The 19,513-nt window shown below is 34.6% G+C and overlaps 1 protein-coding gene across 1 annotated transcript in view; it reads right to left on the reverse strand.

Moving 5' to 3' along the window:
* The window catches only part of LOC148599364 (epidermal growth factor receptor-like), a gene marked incomplete in the record, with an annotated part of 178,995 nt that extends 170,697 nt beyond the window's left edge, over positions 1-8,298 (reverse strand). Inside the window, 1 exon segment of the mRNA XM_088557629.1 lies at positions 8,195-8,298.
* Between the last annotated feature and the right edge of the window lie 11,215 nt (positions 8,299-19,513).

Genomic DNA, 19,513 nt, shown 5'->3' on the forward strand with positions numbered 1-19,513 from the left:
CAGAACATCAGAACAGGAACATTTGGCACCTTTATCACAGAACACTCCTGCTTGAAGGTTGTTCCTTTTGATATACATGTTCTAGCCCAATCTTTATATACATGTCTCAATAATTCATGTCATACATTGAACTTCTCTATCTTAGATGGTAAACACTTTAATACTTCTAACATTTTTTTATGAATTCTTCTATCGTTGGTGATAATTTTGCTTAATATTTCTAGCATCGATATCTATTAATGATCTTGATGTATGTGTTTTATTGTCCATATTTCTTGACATGATTTTAATGATGATAAGTATAGTAGAATGTTATGTAGTTATGTAGGGATCCTTTTTCTTCACCGAAAATCAAAATTGGTTTCTTAAATCGCCTCTTTCCTGCAGCAGTGATATTGGAAAGATATGCATCATTTTTTTTATTGTGAAATTTAAAATAACTACACTAGAACTCAAATTTTTAGTTAAAATGATGTACATTTACTATGTAGAGGATGTCAAGGAAAAGACATAAACATTAAAGTACCAGTCTCTGTAAGAATCATGCAAATTCTGTAAAATGTGATACACATAAAAAAAGGCTACACATTTTTACTTCTGTTATTATGTTGTTTTATTGGTCTATATGATGAAATTTATTATTGTTCATTACAATCTGCTCGAAGAAGAATAATCCACATTAAAAATCCAATAGTTTCTATTGTATTTTAGTGCCATTTACAGACTTATCTCCCTTAATTCTAAATCCTACAGTACATTCCATATAATTTTTATCTCCCAAGAGCACAGGTTATATGAAAAACCACATGTTACTTTCTGTTAACTATAACATTTTAAACAAAATATCAAAAAAATTTTTAAAAAATGAAGGCTTTTCAACCATGAATCACATTTTGCATGATTCTTACCTGAGTAATACTTGATCGGTGTAATTTGAACAGAAACACATTTTACCCTTGTACTACCTACAAGGAAATAGTTTTTTCTTACATGTACATGGGATTATTTTTGAGCCATTTAATATTTTATTTAACAAATTTAGAAACTTTCATCAGGTGAAACAGCCTTTATATTTTGAAAGTAATTTAAGATGATTCTAACTTCAGCAGATTTAAGGGCATAGAACTAGGAAGACCTGGGAATGTATGGAAATATGGACTACTCTCGTCCAAAGATCTACATATTTAATTTCCAAACTACAGACTCCATCAATTTAGACTAACAAGGATCATGTTCTTTACACTAAAAGGATGTTCTTCTACATCAAGTACTGACCTGTTTATCTTTGAGTAACAATCATACTACATGTATATATGTACTGTAAACTTTGTGATCTCCCCAGATTCTATAGATTTTTATATTACATGTAGTACTGACTTAACATCCCTTGGGGCCAGCTGAAGAAAAGCTGAATCTGATCTCATATTTTTGATTAGTGGTCCTTTTCTAATGAAATGGGTAATTTTATAAGCAATCATTTGAATATACATTTTTCTCTCTTTGATACTATATTTTGTTCATCGACTTGATTTTTTTTAAGTGATTTATATGTACATTTTCTATTTAGCCTCCAGCGCAAAGGTTCCTACTCCTATTAAATACCAAAGCAGGGTTCTTTAATGTGCGAGGAATGTGGCATCTTTCCCAACATGGTGCACCACTATGGTATGCGGTCAGGTTTTCCGTATTATAGCCTGACAACCCCAGCAGGTAACAACCCTGGGGTACACATCCCAGTTGCTCTGTGGGCAGAGCGCCTAGCCCATGGCTAGGTTTCTGAGCACTGTTTAGTCGCCTTTTGTATTGTGAGGTCAATGACATAGTCTGCATTCTGTGACTCAAATATTCCCAAACAAAATAACATTTAGATAGCAAACAAATTCTTAATATTTGGATTTTAATGCATTAAAAATCAAATTATAAGGACTGTTTCTAATTTTTTAATAAATTATATTAAATAACATGATTTTGGCCATATCATAAATGTAAACTACCACAAAACATGTTATTTTGGAATAACCTCTGATACTGTTTTCTTTTCCTTATCAGAAATAATAAAATCCATACCAAGCACAATCTTAAAGTAGTATTTGAATTTCAATATTAAATCAAATGCCTTCAGTGAAGTCAAACTCTGCCATTTACTGAGAAAACAATAAACCCATAAAAAATGTGTTCATTCAGGCTAAAAACACCAGTCAGTGAAATAAGCAAACATACAAGTTCCATTCATGCAGTATATTGATCCAACCCTCAATAACTTCCAATAGACAGATTTAACATAAAATTTCACTTCAGGAATCTGAAACAGGTCTATAATTCTTATTGATAGCCCCAACACCTTCTGAAAATTGAATAATTGATGGGGAAGCAAGCAGGAAGACTTGTATGGTACAGAAGTTACAATAAATCAGAGAGTTACATACAATACATGATATCAAATTAATTTTTTATTACATTTTACAACTTAAGATCATAAATACTAAAAGCTTTCATAATTTTGTTCATATTTTAATACTTTAATAACATAGCATTATAGAACATTCTATCTTCCCAGCATGATCTTACATATCTACTGAAGTTAAAGACTTTTAACCATAGACTGTCATTTTAAGAAAAACACAATGTTACACACCTAGTAGGTATACCTCTTTCCGTTCCATATGGCAAAGTATCATGAAACAGGAAGTTGATATTAGACACAAACTAAAGTCACTTACAGCATAGGCCCCATCTACAGTATATAAAGCCTAAGCCATAAATTGGGAGTCAAGACAATTGCAACTAAACTTTGATGGACTGAATGTCAGACAAGACGATTCCAAGGTTGTGAAGTGGCTCTGTTAAGAGTAAATGTGAATTATGAATTAGTGAACATCAGCCACATTAAAAAGGTAAAAGACTATTAGATACACATAAGAGCAGTGCTCTAGGTCCCCCAACTAACAACAAAAGTGATATTTCATGGAATATAAGTAATGAAAAGAAAAGTTTTTAAATTTGTAACATAAGTTACACCTGTAAACCTAATCCAGATGGACGCATTGGATTAAAGGCGAATTCTATACTCTCCGGCTTACCTCATAAACTTTCAACTGTGCAAATTTGATGAAAGTTTTTGGAGGTGTTCATAAGTAGTTCCCCAAAACCCAATTCTTCTGACAAAAAATTATTTCATTTGGTTCTTGTGACCTTGACATTTAACCTACTAACCCAATAGTCTATAGATGCTTTCCTTACCACATAAGCCTTCAACTGTTTTAGTCTGATGAAAGTTATGAAGGTGCTCAAACTAATGCTCAGGAAACCAATTTCAAACGGATGGATGGAATGCCAAATTCTATACTCCACTAGCACGATTGCAGGGGACATTGAAAAACAAATCTATCACAGGAAATGAGGTCCAAATTTTTGGCCTTTGACACAGGCAATGAGTACTGGTGGAAAAGACTACTACTGATCCAGACTACAGAGAAAAATGGACCCCAGTGTGGGAAACCACCGCTCGCCAGCTCGCCAAATACGAGTAGATGTTTAATTTGGCGAGATCTCATTAGCTTATACTCGTCAATTTCGCGACCGTCATTTGATTGGCGAGTTCCAAGGAAAGTTTATGATTAGCTTGAATATGTCAAGTGAATTTTGGCATGATATTGACTTGTGAAGCATTGTTTACGATCTGCTATTTTAATTTCCGGTAAACGGAATGTGCCAAAACCTACGTGACGGTCCCGATCTCGTATTAGTAGTGAAACGAAATTGTCTTGGTAATTTATTATATGTTACCTTGCAAATTAGTTGTTTATTGTCAAAATAAAAATTGAACAAGAAGCAAATGATAAACATGAATCTGTTGAAATATAATTTTATTTTTTAAAAATATGAGTTCAGAAATGGAGTACTTATTTTGTTACTGTAAAGTACATGAAAAACTTCAATGGGAGGGAATATTCGAAAATGGAAAAGTTTTTGATAATTTTTTTTAAAAAAATGAAAAGATAGTTGAAGAAAGAAAAAGAAAGGCTGAAGATAGTCAAATCCAGGAGAAAACAGATGATAGTACAGACAAAAAGCCCTAAAAAATTTGGCTACATGAATTTCTATTTGGCTAGTAAGATCAATATTCCAATAGCCAGAATGGCAAGTTGGGAAAAAAAATGGTTTCCCACACTGGGACCCTCAATATTGATTCCAATATACCATCCACTCATTGAGGTATAATTTTTTCTTTATAAATATAATTCCTGAAAATCATATCATACATGTATATTATTGAGATAAAAGGAAAAACAGTGACATATTAAAAAGTTTATAGCTAAGCCCTACATGTGTATATGGTATCAGTAAGATCTAAATAAATAGGAATAACCCCTGATTTTTTTTTATTTGTTTAAAATAAACAGAAAAAAAATACATACACGACTCATTTACATCATGGACAATAAAATATTTGAAACACTTAAATGAACAGTATGAAGCCTAGTCCCACAGGCTAAGACATTTTGAGTAGACTCGGTTGGCGCTTGCGTGAGGTAGGCACAATTCTTTTCCATAAAAATTTGGTTGAATATTTTGTGAAAAATCTTAAAAGTTTCCAGAAAACTTTAAGATTCTTTACAGAATATGTGGCATTTATCTAGGGGAAGTTTCAACTGACACTGAACAGACAATTAGCTTGATGAGGTTTACTGTGGAAAATAGAATAAGCATATACATGTATTTTTTTTGCCATGTAAATAAAGAACATATATGTATCATATTACGTTGGTAACTAAAGGTAAACCAGTTCATTTGTACATAAAGGAAACCTTTTGTTGAACACTAGCATAGGTTATTTCTTTAATCAAAAACTTAACCACAAAAAAGACACCATTTGACACCAAAAACCAGTAATCAGAATTAAACTCAAAACATTGCATTCATTATGTGGTATTTTATTGCCCTAGGGTGTCTTCTTTATTCAGTACTGATGTATTGAAATAACTGCAAAAAAGTATAGTGGAACCAGTACAAACTGAACCCAAATAAACCAGAAGTAACCTGTTTATACTGTTAGTCAATTGCAGGGGTGGATCCACACACTATGAAAAGGGGGAGTGCCTGTGAGCCAGGGTTCCCCAGAAAAATGGGGGTGCTAGGACACCATTTTTTGTCAATTTAGGCATAAAAGGACAAATTTTCCAATTAAAAAGAGGGGTGCCAACCCCCTGCCCCCCCCTAAACCTGTGCTAAGCAAAACATCTGTACATGTCTAAACTGAACAAAAAAGTCAGTGTAAAAAGGGGCTTAGTTTAGACAGGTTTAATTATGTATGAAATATTTGACAAAATAAACATATTTTTCAGCTCAAAAGTAAGTGACATGCACTTAATCATTCCTATTGATTTAAATGTGGTATATCATCTTTATAAAAATTGTTGATAGCAAAACAAGATATGAGGAAACATGACAAATGCACCAGTGTAAAGCCTAAATACAAAATAGTAAATTCAGAGATCACCTAAAGATTCTTCAATAAGTGTAAACAAACCATTAAGTAAGATCTGGAAGGCCCCAACAACAATGAAGCAGAGACTTCAATAAGTGTAAACAAATCTTTAAGTAAGATCTGGAAGGCCCAACAACAATGAAGCAGAGACTTCAATAAGTGTAAACAAACCATTAAGTAAGATCTTGAAGGCCCCAACAACAATGAAGCAGGGTCTTCAGTAAGTGTTAACAAACCTTTAAGTAAGATCTGGAAGGCCCCAACAACAATGAAGCAGAGTCTTCAATAAGTGTAAACAAACCATTAAGTAAGATCTTGAAGGCCCCAACAACAATGAAGCAGGGTCTTCAATAAGTGTTAACAAACCATTAAGTAAGATCTTGAAGGCCCCGACAACAATGAAGCAGGGTCTTCAATAAGTGTTAACAAACCTTTAAGTAAAATCTGGAAGGCCCTAACAATAATGAAGCAGATGTAAAAAATAAACTATTAATATGTAAGCAAAACTCACTTAAATGTACAGAAATTTGTAAGAATTCATTTAAAACTAGAAAAAACTGTGAATAAAGCTCACTTGGGGATACTCAAACTCCCCTACATGTATCTGGAAACCCTATAGATAGTAGATACCGGAACTCCCCTACAGGTATCTAGAAACCCTATAAATAGTATATACCCAGAACTCCCTTACATGTATCTAGAAACCCTATAGATAGTAGATACCCAAACTCCCCTACATGTATCTAGAAACCCTATATAGTAGATACCCAAACTCCCCTACATGTATCTAGAAAGCCTATATATAGTAGATGCCCAAACTCCCCTACATGCAAAGTAATATGAATAAATGTCAACTCGTAAAGTTGGTTGTCAGATTAGTATCTAAATTAACTTTTCCTTTTTTTGTTTCACTAAAAAATAAAAGAAAAATTTGCAGACAAGACATTTTTGTCCATTACATTGCTAGTTGTCTGTTCAATATATCTCCTTATAAATGACAGAATGTAAGCAAAATTTATCTGGCTGATTGCAATGGCGTGCTTTGCCCAACTCTTTGGATATTCAAAGGGAGATAATTAAATGCAAGTTCTACGAAGTCCTCACTCAATATACAAAGCAGTGATTTTCGTTAGCCAGCATAAAACTACTTCATGGTGAGTGAAACTGCATTTTGATCACTTTCTCTGTGTTCAGCCAAAAAATCTTTTATTAATTATCTGATAATTACATATTCATCACAAAGTTGATACAAGCTAGTATTTAGGATGATGTGTATTAGGCCTGCTTCATTCACATATTACTTCATTTCACAAGAATGTTAAATAATTGTTTTTACAGGAGTGGTAGTTTTATATCATCTTCAAATGATATTCATTTGGTGTATGAGTTATGTAATAAATACATTTTAATTCTTATCTTAGCTTATATTAACATACCTTGATCTCAGGTATTCTACCCTAAATACCACCAGCAATACACATTTTTAACTGGGCTACATTAATTACCAAAAGTAATTGAAAAATAAAATGTATCAAATTGGAGGCAGATCAGTGACAGATTAAGAAGATCTGGAAAAGGGGGGGTCCTTCAACTGACCTAAAGGGGCCCACTCCAATGATTTCTATTTTTATTTCTATTTAATCAACAAAATTTTAATTTTCAAGTATAAAGGGCTGTGCCCTACTTGGATCACCAAAAGACCAAAAGAATAAAATTTAAGAAGGTATAGACGTAGATTATACAAAAATATTTATTTCCAATCAAGATACATGCTGTCACAACCCATTGTCCACTTTATTATTATAAGACTGTGGATACAGCAGTGATAGACACAGACCACTACAGTACCTGAACCAATCTGTGCAACAAAAATTGTGATCGGTTGTCAATCACCAATTCCTGATCAGTCATCAATCTGTCAAACCGAACCATTAAACCAGTGATCACATTATGTGACCACAGAGCAGTCATTATATTTTACGGTTTCCATTGTTTTCCTTTTAAAATTTTACACATAATGGAATAGATTCAAACATCAATTTATACTTCTATTTTACATTTGTTTAAATTTTAACCGTTATTCCGTCATTTTACATAATAAAACTGCGATCAGATCGGTCACCAGTCATTGGTCATATATCCATTAGCGATCAATCAATCTGCGGTCATCGATCTTTCAAATCGTTGTGCAGATTGGTTCAAGGACTGTATCTCGACTAAGGTCTAATCAATACTTATGTTACAACTTACACTTACAGCAGCCCATAAACTGATCGGTACTACAAAATGAGTAAAATATCTTGTCTTGTACAGCCTTTTACATACTATTAAAATTTTCCCCAAGATTTAGCATGAAATAAACATAATTTTTTTTCTCGGTTCCCACCCTTGGAAAGCACCCCCAACCCCCCAAAAAATGGTTCTACCACTGCATTAAGGATAAAAGTATGATGAAAAATGTCACACACGTTATACTCACAAAAATTGCAGTCACAACCTCAAATTTATAGTCAGTATGCAATAACCAACAAGTTGTCGGTCTCTTTGATCGTGGATCGTACCTGTCAACCTGTTTCAACACTGACAACAGACAATCACTTACTCACTTATTGTAATCAGCGCATTCCTCAGTTTGAAACTTATTTCCCATAAAAGCACAAATAATTTTTCAAACTTATGTGCTATATCAATTTATCAATTTCTCACCCGCTGTCATTAGTGAAAAATTCAAAATTGTCACGATTAGGCCAATCGTACTTCCCGGCTACAGCAACAAATATCCATGCTTTCTGTAAATCTGTGCTACCGGAAATAACGTCACGACAACCTCTTCTACCGGCTCTAATATGAACAAGTTGTTTTCAATAAATTGAATTCCTAATCAGCATATCAAACTGGAAAAGAAAATAATAATGATTTATCGATATGACTATATATGATAAAACCTTTATTTTTTACTTCATTTATTACTTATTCTACAGTCAGGCGCGTAGCTGAGGCCAAATTGAAGTGTAGGCAAAATTACGGCAGTGGGTCCAGGGGGGCAAAGCCCCCTCCCCCAGAAGCTCCGCGGAGATATCGTTTTAGAGCATCATTTATGCCTCTCCTGGATGTATTTTATCTCCAAAAAAATTGGCAAAATTAAGTGCAGGCAAAAGCTTTTTTGCCTAACGGCAGCTACGCGCCTGACTGTTCTTAAGTATTTTATACCATAACCATAGTACGATACACAGATCACAAATAGTTCTTAAGAGGATATGTTTACTTAAAGCTGTTTATGCACAATTTTTCTATATTTTTTTTACTCAAACAACCTGTGGATTCCCAAGAAGTTAAATATATATAAATCCTTGGGATCCCTCCATTGTTTTTTTTTTAAATTTTAGCAAACATGAGTAAATGATTCATTCGAACCCAAGGACGGATCCAGGATTTTAGATTGGGGGGGGGCGAGCGAAGCGAGGCGAAAAATTTTTTTTAGGTTAAATTTTTTAAATACTCTTCTGGAATGGGTGCAATGTAGATATCTTTTGTTGCAAAATTAGCGAGAAATTAAAGTTTCAACCTACAACTGCCTAAATCTACCCCTGACAACCCATGCTTTGCAAATTTTAGGGAGGCGCACTCCCGCCACGCCCCGGTCTGAATCCACCCCTGGAACCTCCCCTTTTTATGTGACCTCTCTGGGACCATCCTTCTCAAGACATGTGCCTATTCGTAAATCATTGTATCTACATGAGGTAAGGATGAACTACAATCAAGGATCCTACCCCACTTTTGAGTGAAGTAACATGTGATTAGGTATAGATCGGTGGTTTAGGAATGGTGATCCCACAAACATTTCTGCATTCGCCCCTTGCAGATAATTGCTAAGATTATGTATAAACTAACAAGAACATTCTAAATGTGGTTTATCCTAAATTCTTTATATCTAAAAATACAAGCATTCAGTCACGGAGTAAAGCTTCTACTGATCTATATAGTAACTTAAAGCATCTATATAACGTGAAAAATGCAAAAAAACATAGAATTGGCACGAGACTAGTAGACATTAAATCATACTGTGAAGATATTTTTTCATCTATAGTAATGTACTTGTAAGAGGTACATGTAATATCAGAATATGCGTGCCAATGTGAATGGGTGCGGAATTTCACACCTGTTAGTTATGGTCAGAAACCAATGTGCTTTTAAGCAGTAGAGTGAGTAGCATTGTTAAGAAATTTCTTGTGCTATATATAACTATCTGTTTTTGTTTTGTTTTTCGGAGATGTTAACCAACTGTTTTGTAGCTGTTTTTTATGAATAAACTAAAATGTCTGTATCATGTATTTTCTTATTGACTCCTCTGTATGTTCGTAGTTTTCCAGTGTTAAAAAGTTTGTAGCATCATCTACAGGAGCGGATCCAAGGATTGACCGACCCCCTTTATGTTGAAAAACTTTTAAATCTTTGGACCAAAATAGCGAATAAAAGCTTTTCAAAAAGTCTTTTTCACCGTCCTTGATCTCTGTACTAGTAAAGCAAGACGGTCTTTATGCCCTCAGGCACGTAGCTGAGGCCATATTGAAGTGTAGGCAAAATTACGGCAGGGGTCTGGGGGCCCTGGTAGGGGGTCTAGAGGGGTCGAATCCCCCCTCCCCGAAGCTCCGCGGAGATAGCGTTTTACAGCATCATTTATGCCTCTCCTGGATGTATTTTATCTCAAAAAAAAAGGCAAAATTAAGTGCAGGCAAAAGCTTTTCGTTTCTGTGATATCTATAAAGTCTGTAGAACTACATGTAGGTAGTGTATCAAGGAGAGTTTGAAAACAATATTTTTGCAATTTTTTTACCACACAAAATGCTACATGTATTTGTTGACATGGTTGAAATGGGCATGATAAATTTGATCGCATTGTTTCTCCCTCAACAACATCCGCATATTTTTTTTTAAACTTTTGATTATCTGGTCAAATGTAGAACTTTTTGTCCTGTAGTTTCTGATGCATAATGACAGCCAACGCAAATGCGCTAAAAATGATTATAGTTGGCTTCATATAGAGCCAGCATTAGATTTCTATTTGGGAGGGGGGGTAAATTTTGTGTCCAGGATTTTTTGTTCAGTATATTTTCGGACCTGACTTTTTATTTGATACTCTAGTCTGTCCTACATTTTTTTTTTCAAACCGATCCTGCATTTTTATATTTCCAAATTTTTCATCCTGGATTGTTTTTACCATGCATACATTATCGTCCAGCGTTTTATTTCAAATTTTAAAATTTGATGCTAGCTCCCCCATGAAAATCAAATGATTACTCCCTTTTAGAAATTACTATACATACATTTAAAAAAAAAATGTCCAATATCTATTCAAGGACATTAATTTGTCATTCTGGGTGCGGAAATTCGATAGCCATCTTTGATGAATGTAAAGATAGTTCTTCTTGTAAATAAATTTCTTACCTAGAAGTTTATGATATTGTATTTGCCACTAGCAAAATTTCAAATGCCGCCATGTGAGTCTATGGTAAATAGTTAATGGTAGGTTGGTCGCTGATTGAATTACAGACTGTTGGACATCCTCTAATGGACTGAAAAGGGCAATTATCTGGAAAATCAGGATGTGTTTTGAATATAGAACTTAACTGACAAATATCATGAAAACAACACTAGTTTAGGTCTTATAGCCACAAAAAAGGTGGCAAAGCAAAAGATCTAACTTAAGCTAGAATTCAACGTGTTCAACCCATAACAAATAATTCGAGAAAAAAAAAACTCGGAATTCAATCGAAATCTTACTCAATATCTGACTAAAAGTCTAACTTTAACTCGACAATTAACACAGTGTTTCAGCAAGTTAAAGACCCACATTGTGGGTGATGAGGGCACGACCTTCGAGATGATCATGCAACCACTAAACCGCCCCAAGGCCGGCCGCACGACACCAGACAGCTCCTGTTATAAAAAATGAGACTTTTAATCGGAGAAAACATATTTTTGTATCTATATATAAACATCAATAACACTGTAAAAGTAAGTCAACGGAACCCTATGAACTTTGAAACTTGGTAAACGGTACATTTAATTTATGAGAATTTATCAGTATATGTCATAATATTATGAGCTGTGAACAGGTTGCTGGGGCTAATGAGTATTTAATTGATTGAATGCTTTGTAATGTATGACATTTTAACTGTTTCAACCTCCATTTATTTTTCATAATTGACATGTGTGGCACGTGCATTACAAAACATTTAACACGCGTTAAGGTACGATATGAACGTAAGGTGGTGTTTAAATAAGGTCTGCAAAGATTCGTGCTTCCAGACACGTTTGTATTGTATATCTGTTTTTTTTCTTTTTCGATTTAGTCAACTAAGTCTTGAAACTCCTTGATGGGCTCGGGATACTGTGCTCGCCTCGAACCCAGTAGGCCATAGGTTCGATCCCACGCCGAGTCACACAAAAGACTTTTAACTACTCCGTGCGCCAAGCATGATAGAGTGACGACTGGTTAGCTCGGAGTCAGAACAACGTGTCCGAGTGTTGCAAAGTAACAAAAGTAAATGAGCAACTAGGACTCCAATAAAAACTAGGAACATGAATCAGGTGCACCGGTAGGGTAAGCGTCCTCTGCTTTTCAAGAAACACCCGCCGAGTTGCTCATAAAATGTCAAGTCCAGGGATAATAAAACTATGACATATTGAAAAAATCAGTTCTCATCGTGCAGATGGATAACATCGGAGCAATATTTTTCGAAAAAAATATTTTTGTGTATACTAGTATTCCTATCCCAATCGTTACTCTGTCTGCTCATCGGTAATTTTTCCCACCTATCTATATCCTGAAATCCAGCATTTTTATCTTATTTTAACTACCTGCATGTTCATCTGTTTGCTATTCGTAAGGTTCTATGTTCATAATGTATAGAGTCAATTCGTTATTTTAACCATTCTCACGTTTTTGAGAAGTTTGTTCAAGGAATGAATTCAAAGTAAGTTGAAACGAAACAAGCTTGTCCTCCGCACAACTTCGATGGTCACCTTTTAGGAAGAGTAGCGAGTAGCCTAATTAAAAATTTCATACTACCAGTAATAGGATTTACTTTTTCCTGAATGTACTTAGAATCGCGAAGGGTTTGCGGAGGAGTGAAATATGTTATTTACGCTGCATGTATTACATGAAAAGCAGACTTTTCCTCGAAATGTCATGAACGATTGTAAACAGTATGATAGCATTTTTCTTAATTGATTTAAAGGTGTCAGACTCATCGAACGATCTAAAGGTTAAATCAATCAGAGCCAAGGAAGTTCCATTGAAAACAATTTCTGTGATTTCTTCACTTTGGATTTCTTGTGTTCAGTAACAGGTTTATGAGTTCGTATGCGTTGGAGTATGAAATGAATCGTTTAATTTTTGTTCATATTGTTGTAAATCAAAACAAAACAAACACTTGGGAACAAGTCGGGGCAAAGCAATCAAGAAAAGGAGTAGGTTCAGAAAATGTCAAAATCAGCCCCTAAAACGTAGGCAGTTGGAAGTTGCATAATTCACTTGTTGAATACGTGTCTTCACTTTTTTTCTTATCAGCAGTTGAATAAATCATTTATTCAACTGCTGACAAGGAAAATAGCAAAAATCAAAGAGTTGAAGCACGGAGTCAATGATGACTTCTCAACTGCTCTTTGGAAATATATTTCAAAATATACATACAGTTATCGGTTGTAGATGAAAGCACTGACACACGTCTTCATGTATTTTTGAAGGAGAACTTTTAAACCCCTAAAGCATAATCACCGAAGTTTCATTCCTTGTATTGTACACTGTAGAACTTGTAGGATTTGGCTATTTCGATATTCTAAACTTTTTTAATAATTGTATGCTGAGAGATTCTATGGGGAGAATCGGATGTATTATTAAGTTAATTTTATGGTGTGTTTGTTGTTTTACTCCATATTTTAGCTTACATAAAGGGGTGGTTATGACCTTAGAAAACTAGTTTAACCCCACCTCAGAAATGCGCATGTCTACAGCCAGGAGATGTTGGTCATTAAAATGTCTGTGTGTCGTTATATTTCTTTTAGTTGTTGTTGTTGTTTTTTTTTTTTTTTCAAAGAATAATATTGTTATCGTTCTGTTACTTTTATTACTTTTTGTTGCCGGGGCCTTTCAGAGCTTAATTAAAGGTGTTTTCACAATTATTGAAGACATTTTGCCGATCCCTGAAGGTACTTACTATTTTGTATTTAGGTTATAGTTATAGCCTAGTGTATTTGTTGCCTTCCTTTTCTATGATTTCCAAGGGAAATTAGTCGCTATTTTTTTTGCAATTTAATTACATGTATTAAAAAAATCCTAGATTTCATACAAAAAATAGAAATGTATGTGACTAAATGCATTCCATTTCCATTTGTATTTCTTGCACGATCCATTGTCAATTTTTCCTGTGTAATGTTGCTCATTCGCAGCACTCGGTGAACTTCATTCGATCTGAAGCTCAGTACACTTGAATATTATATGAATGGTTAATAATACGTTTTTTTTTCTCAGAAAGGCTTATCTTCAGGCTCTGGCTCCTGTCACAAAGTATATAATGGTAGGGTACTACAAATAGCGAAGGTGTTGCTAATATGACATTTCACGGGTCAAATTGACTTAGTATAAGCCACTTCATGTAATTTTCTTGTCTGTTTAATAATAACGCGGAAAATGTCATCCAAGCAGACTTTTGTTAGAGTAATGAAAATGATCATAGGTTTGAACACGTCGACTTAAAACATTAATTTTATATAAGACAATGAGTTAGCCAAGAAACGCCACGTCACTCATATTTTAGAGAGCTACAAGTATCGATGCTTCAATAATACCACTTAATCGGCCGATTTTCCTCTTACAATGTAAGCTTTTTGAATTTGTTCGTGGGGCTTTAAGCTGAAAAAAAGCTTGAGAAATATGTAAGTTTTTTTTTTTTTTTGTGATCGGATGGCTTACAGCATGACTATTTAATGCAAAACATTGTACTTTCTCTACCCCACCCCGAGTACACCTTAAAACAATATTTTAAACGATTGAGCATCATGTATTTAAAGTACATTAATTTGACAGGTGTTACTGCATTCAAATACCTTAACCGAGCACAGATTACTTCGTCTAGCATCGGTGAACCAACGCCTAAATCAGCAACTGCTAGTCATGATCTCGAGCTATTAAAGAGTAACCAAGGGAACCAAGGTTATAGCGGTCATCAAAGGAACCAAGGATATAGCGGTAATCAAAGGAACCAAGGTTATAGTGGTAATCAAAAGAATGTAATCCAGGGACAAAGACCAGACATGAAAAAACAGACATACACAACAAAGAACATAAAGAAACTAAAATCATACATACAAAGTAACAAAAGTAAGTGAGCAAATCGGACTCCACTAAAAACTGAGAAGGTATATGTACCATGTGCAATCGTTACGAACATGACATAGTGAAACATTTAATTCTAAACTGTGAACAGCTTGATGAAAGAAACACTATGTTCTATTTTCTTGTTAACATATTGTCAGTTCAGCAATTCGTAACGTTCTTCCTTCAAGACGAGGACGATATATTGGTATCTCTACTCGGTGGAACTGCTGACTTCATAGAAACTCTAGAATCTGATGTGTGGAAACACCTGATATACTGCTTGGCAGACCACCTTTAAAAAATGCATCTCAAATTCAAACCTGTATTGAGCAACCATAGATTCAATTTTGGTCACATCATAGATATTTTTGTATTTGTTTTTTTTTTCTCTTTTTTTTTTTTAATAATGTATGATTTAATTTGATGTAAATTGTTGTTTATTTTTGTGTTAATTGTATACTAATCGTGTCCCTTTCATATGTAAATTACTGTTGCTTATATAAAAATGTAACTTATCATTATTGGAGGAAATAAAGAAAATCAATCAATCAATCAGTCAATTTTCTGCTCCATAAATCATGTCATGTAGAGAAATACTAGTATTTCAGTTTCGATGCTACCTCGACTTGGAATAGATATGAACGTACTTTGTATATTAAGTTCATTTGCCATTTTGCCAATTATAATTAAAATACTTGATCAATCGAAAAGAAATATTTGAAGCCTATTAACCTTATTTCAAACTGTTTTGAACTCGAAGATTTGATAAATGTACAGAGAATTTAGTTACTTTCAGCAAGTTTATCTCTGGAGATCGTTCAAGTATATAAAATGCCGCGTCGACGAATTTAATTGATATTACCAGATTCTGTATATGAATCGGCAGGGAGCGAATTACGACTTGAATTCGACGTAGCTATATAATATAAGAAATAAATCTTGAAACTCAAAGCATATGTGGATCCATAAAGGTCCGGGTGTTGGACCTCCCTCTATTTGTCAACTTCGTTCATTTCGTGCAAAACTTGGGAAGAAGCCTGGAACCCCCTTTTTTGCACAGGAAACCCTGCAAATGTCATGATAACATTTACAAATGCTAAATTCATTTTTTTTTTATATATTACACCCATATATAACAAGTAACATGGACCCTGGGAACTGCCTACATGTACTACGTGACATGTACACGTCGCATTCATCCGTTCGACAATCTGCTATGGGTTTTTTTACGGTCTTGACTATTCTTACTGATTTCGCACGACTACCACATACGGTGCTCCGTTGGTATATGTCAGTTAGTAGATGGCGGAAGTGTAACCAAGGGAACCAAGATTCTAGTTGAAATCAAAAGAATGTAATCCAGGGACAAAGACCCGACATGGAAAACAGACAAACACAACAAAGAACATAAAATAACTAAATTAATACATAAAAAGTAACAAAAGTAAATGAGCAACTTTGACTCCACTAAAAACTGGGAGCATGGACCAGCTGTAGCGGTAAGGTACTAAGCGTCCTCAGCTTTTCTAGAAACATTCAATGCGAAACCTAGCCTTCAGGATACCTGACCGACGAATTCAGTAGGGATATGTCCTACTATTGGTTGCTGGGCAAACTCAACACGTTGATGTACTCCCAAATAGTTAAGACGGGGAAACGCTTTCGGATCCACACCTAGTACTGTGGGGGTTTTTAACGTCCTTTACTATCCTGTCGGGTCTCGAACGGACGGTATCCACACCAGCCCTTTAGGTTACTAACATTATATACACTGAATGGACAATTGAAAGACCCCAGACTTTCTCGTTACATAAAAGTAATTTTTAGTTAAATGGAAGTGACCGAGTAGTTTCGATTGGCTGAATGGTATTTCGAGAACAAAATCGTATAAATTTTAGAAAAATTTGAAATTCAAGAAAAAAAAATGTCTTCGAATAAATCAATCCTTAAATCGTGGGAATAGAGATTTATACATTCAACCTTTTATTTAAAAAAGTGGGGATAATTGGCAGAAAATTTTATACAGAAATTATATGGGAATTCGTAACTTTTTTTCATTAAGAAAGAAGTTCGGTGACCCCAAATTTCTCATCTGAAGGCAAGTCAGAAAACATTCTATTAAGTAGTGTTCGACTTTGTTCTAGAAATATGAGAAAGTTATAAATGTAAGCATCGACTTACATTAGGATTCGCAATTATAATCATCTTCCTCTGTAACTTGTCTTCCTCAAATATGTTTCTGGGAAAGATGAAAAACTATAGTAAAAAAATATAAGATACGATCACCTTTATATAGCACGTTGGAAACTCCGTCGTTCACAGGTATTATTCAAAAGAGTCATCTGTTCCATAAATAATAAATATTTATGGGTTCTTTATAATTTCATCAAAGAAGCACGATTTGTTTTTCTTACCATTAACCGATATATCATACAAGTTTAACTCATTAAGATATTAATATTTGATGGATACAATAATTAGCCCCCCCTTTTTTTCATCCGATATGGCTTTTAGTCTAGACATTTAGTAAGTTTTTAACAATGTAGCTGAACTGGGAACATTTTGTCCGCTACTTATTGGGTAAACCCACTTAATGAACGGAACCAAGAGAAGAATCCGACGAGTGCGTTGAGGATAGAGTTTATCGACGTATTTTTACAGCGTAAAAGTATAAATCTTTTTCTCCACAGATTTTGATACTTGCTATGTGAAAGTATAGCGTATGTAGGCTGAAAAAGCATCGTTTTTTCGTTGTTTTATTTTTCTTCATTATAGATCCCCTTAGCATCGGCTGTATATGAATTTTATATGGACTGGTACTTAAATGGAGAATTTATTAATCAAAATTTGAGTTGAGGGAGGATTTGAGAAAAACCTCAATTTGAGACTGTGTTGAAAACCAGACTGTAAATGCCAGGCTGAGTTTCCACGTCAAATGTCTAGACATAACTAAATGGTAGATTCAGACTTTGACGATACAAATATAAAACAACCAGGGGCGATCCAGGATTTGCAACCAAGGGAAAATATATTATGGGGTGTAACTTGTGGTGAAAAATTACGATTTCATGCAAACATTTTTTTCTTATCGATTTAGGGGGCCTACGCCCGTCACCCCCATCCTTGGATCCGCGCCTGAAAACTATATGATTTCAAACAAACATTCTAAAAGTATACTTGTATATATATATTTGGCACATGTGTTTGAATTGTCGGATTCAAAATTTTAATAAAACACGTGTATATTGTATCCACAATCATGTATGTTGCAAATTTCGATATGCTGAATACGTGTTTCAAGGAGTAACCTATCATCAGCAGTATTAGCATCAAGTGTATAGGAAGATCAATCCAAAAATTAATTATGTACAAGTTGAAGAAGTACTCAAAACCAAAAACTATCGAAATAGGAAGCCAACGGTTCTACCGTGTATTATACAAGAAATGAAGCCCCGGTGTTTTATTTATTTCGAAATTTGTAATACTGCAAATTTTGATAAATATAATTAAACAAAATCTGATATGATTCGGGATCAGACAAGTCTGACTGCTGGATTGATGCTCGGTGACATTAGGTCCACCAACAGAGGCACCAGACAAGTCTTACTACTGGTTTGGTGAATACCTTCGGGAACATTAGGTCCACCAGCAGTGGCATCAAACAATTCTGATTACTTGGTTGGTGGATACCCTTGGGGGCCTTAAGTCCAACAGCAGTGGCATCAGCCAAGTCTGGCTACTGGGTTGGTGAATAACCTCGGTGACCTTAGGTCCACGAGCAGTGACATCATACAAGTCTGACTACAGGGTTGGTGAATAACCTCAGTGACCTTAGGTCGACCAGCAGTGGCATCAGAGAAGTCTGATCGACTGAGATATTATACAAAGATTAAATATTTTGATAAAGTTCTAAGTTCTAGGCTATGACAGAACTGACTGATGTAGTTTTGGAACTGCTTGTAGGATGAAACCATTCAATCATCTGGTCCATGCTTCAGCTGAAACTACAATATCCAAAGAATGCCTAGAATTCTAGAAGAAGAGAACTTTGATGGGAGAATATCAATATTAAAATACAAAAATGTAAAACTTTGCTTTAAAAAAATAACATGTCATGTTAACTAAACTTTGATCAATGAATATATAAACGAAATTAAATCATTATGCGTGAACTAAAACTATTCTTGGTCAAAGCTACAGTTGCGATCACTTCTAACCTCTCTTCGATCATGTCAAGATTCGCTGTCATAGAACAGTTCTAAACTTTTAGAAACTGTTCTGACCCGCGACACACCCTGTCAGGATCTGTCAGGACTCTGGACAAGCTCTGTCATAATCTGTCATGGGTCCTGATACCCTCCTGTCAGAAACTGTTTTAAGTAGAACAGATATGTGGATTAAGAGAGTTCTTGACAGATTCTGACAGTCATTAGCTTGAGAATACTTCTCTGTCTGAATTTTGACTCCAATTAATATGTCGCAGCTCCTATATGATAATTATATTGAAAAGTTTAGCGTTTCAATCATTAATTTAAGACCCTCATGGAAATTAAAAGTCATCGCACTCATACATTTTGCAAGAATATGACATTTATAAAGAATTTTGACTCAAACTAATGTGTCGCAACAACCACATGATAATTATA

This window comes from Perna viridis, chromosome 13, assembly GCF_037379345.1.
Source record: "Perna viridis isolate PV_CMFRI_1.1 ecotype Kerala chromosome 13, ASM3737934v1, whole genome shotgun sequence".
Lineage (NCBI taxonomy): Eukaryota > Metazoa > Mollusca > Bivalvia > Mytilida > Mytilidae > Perna > Perna viridis.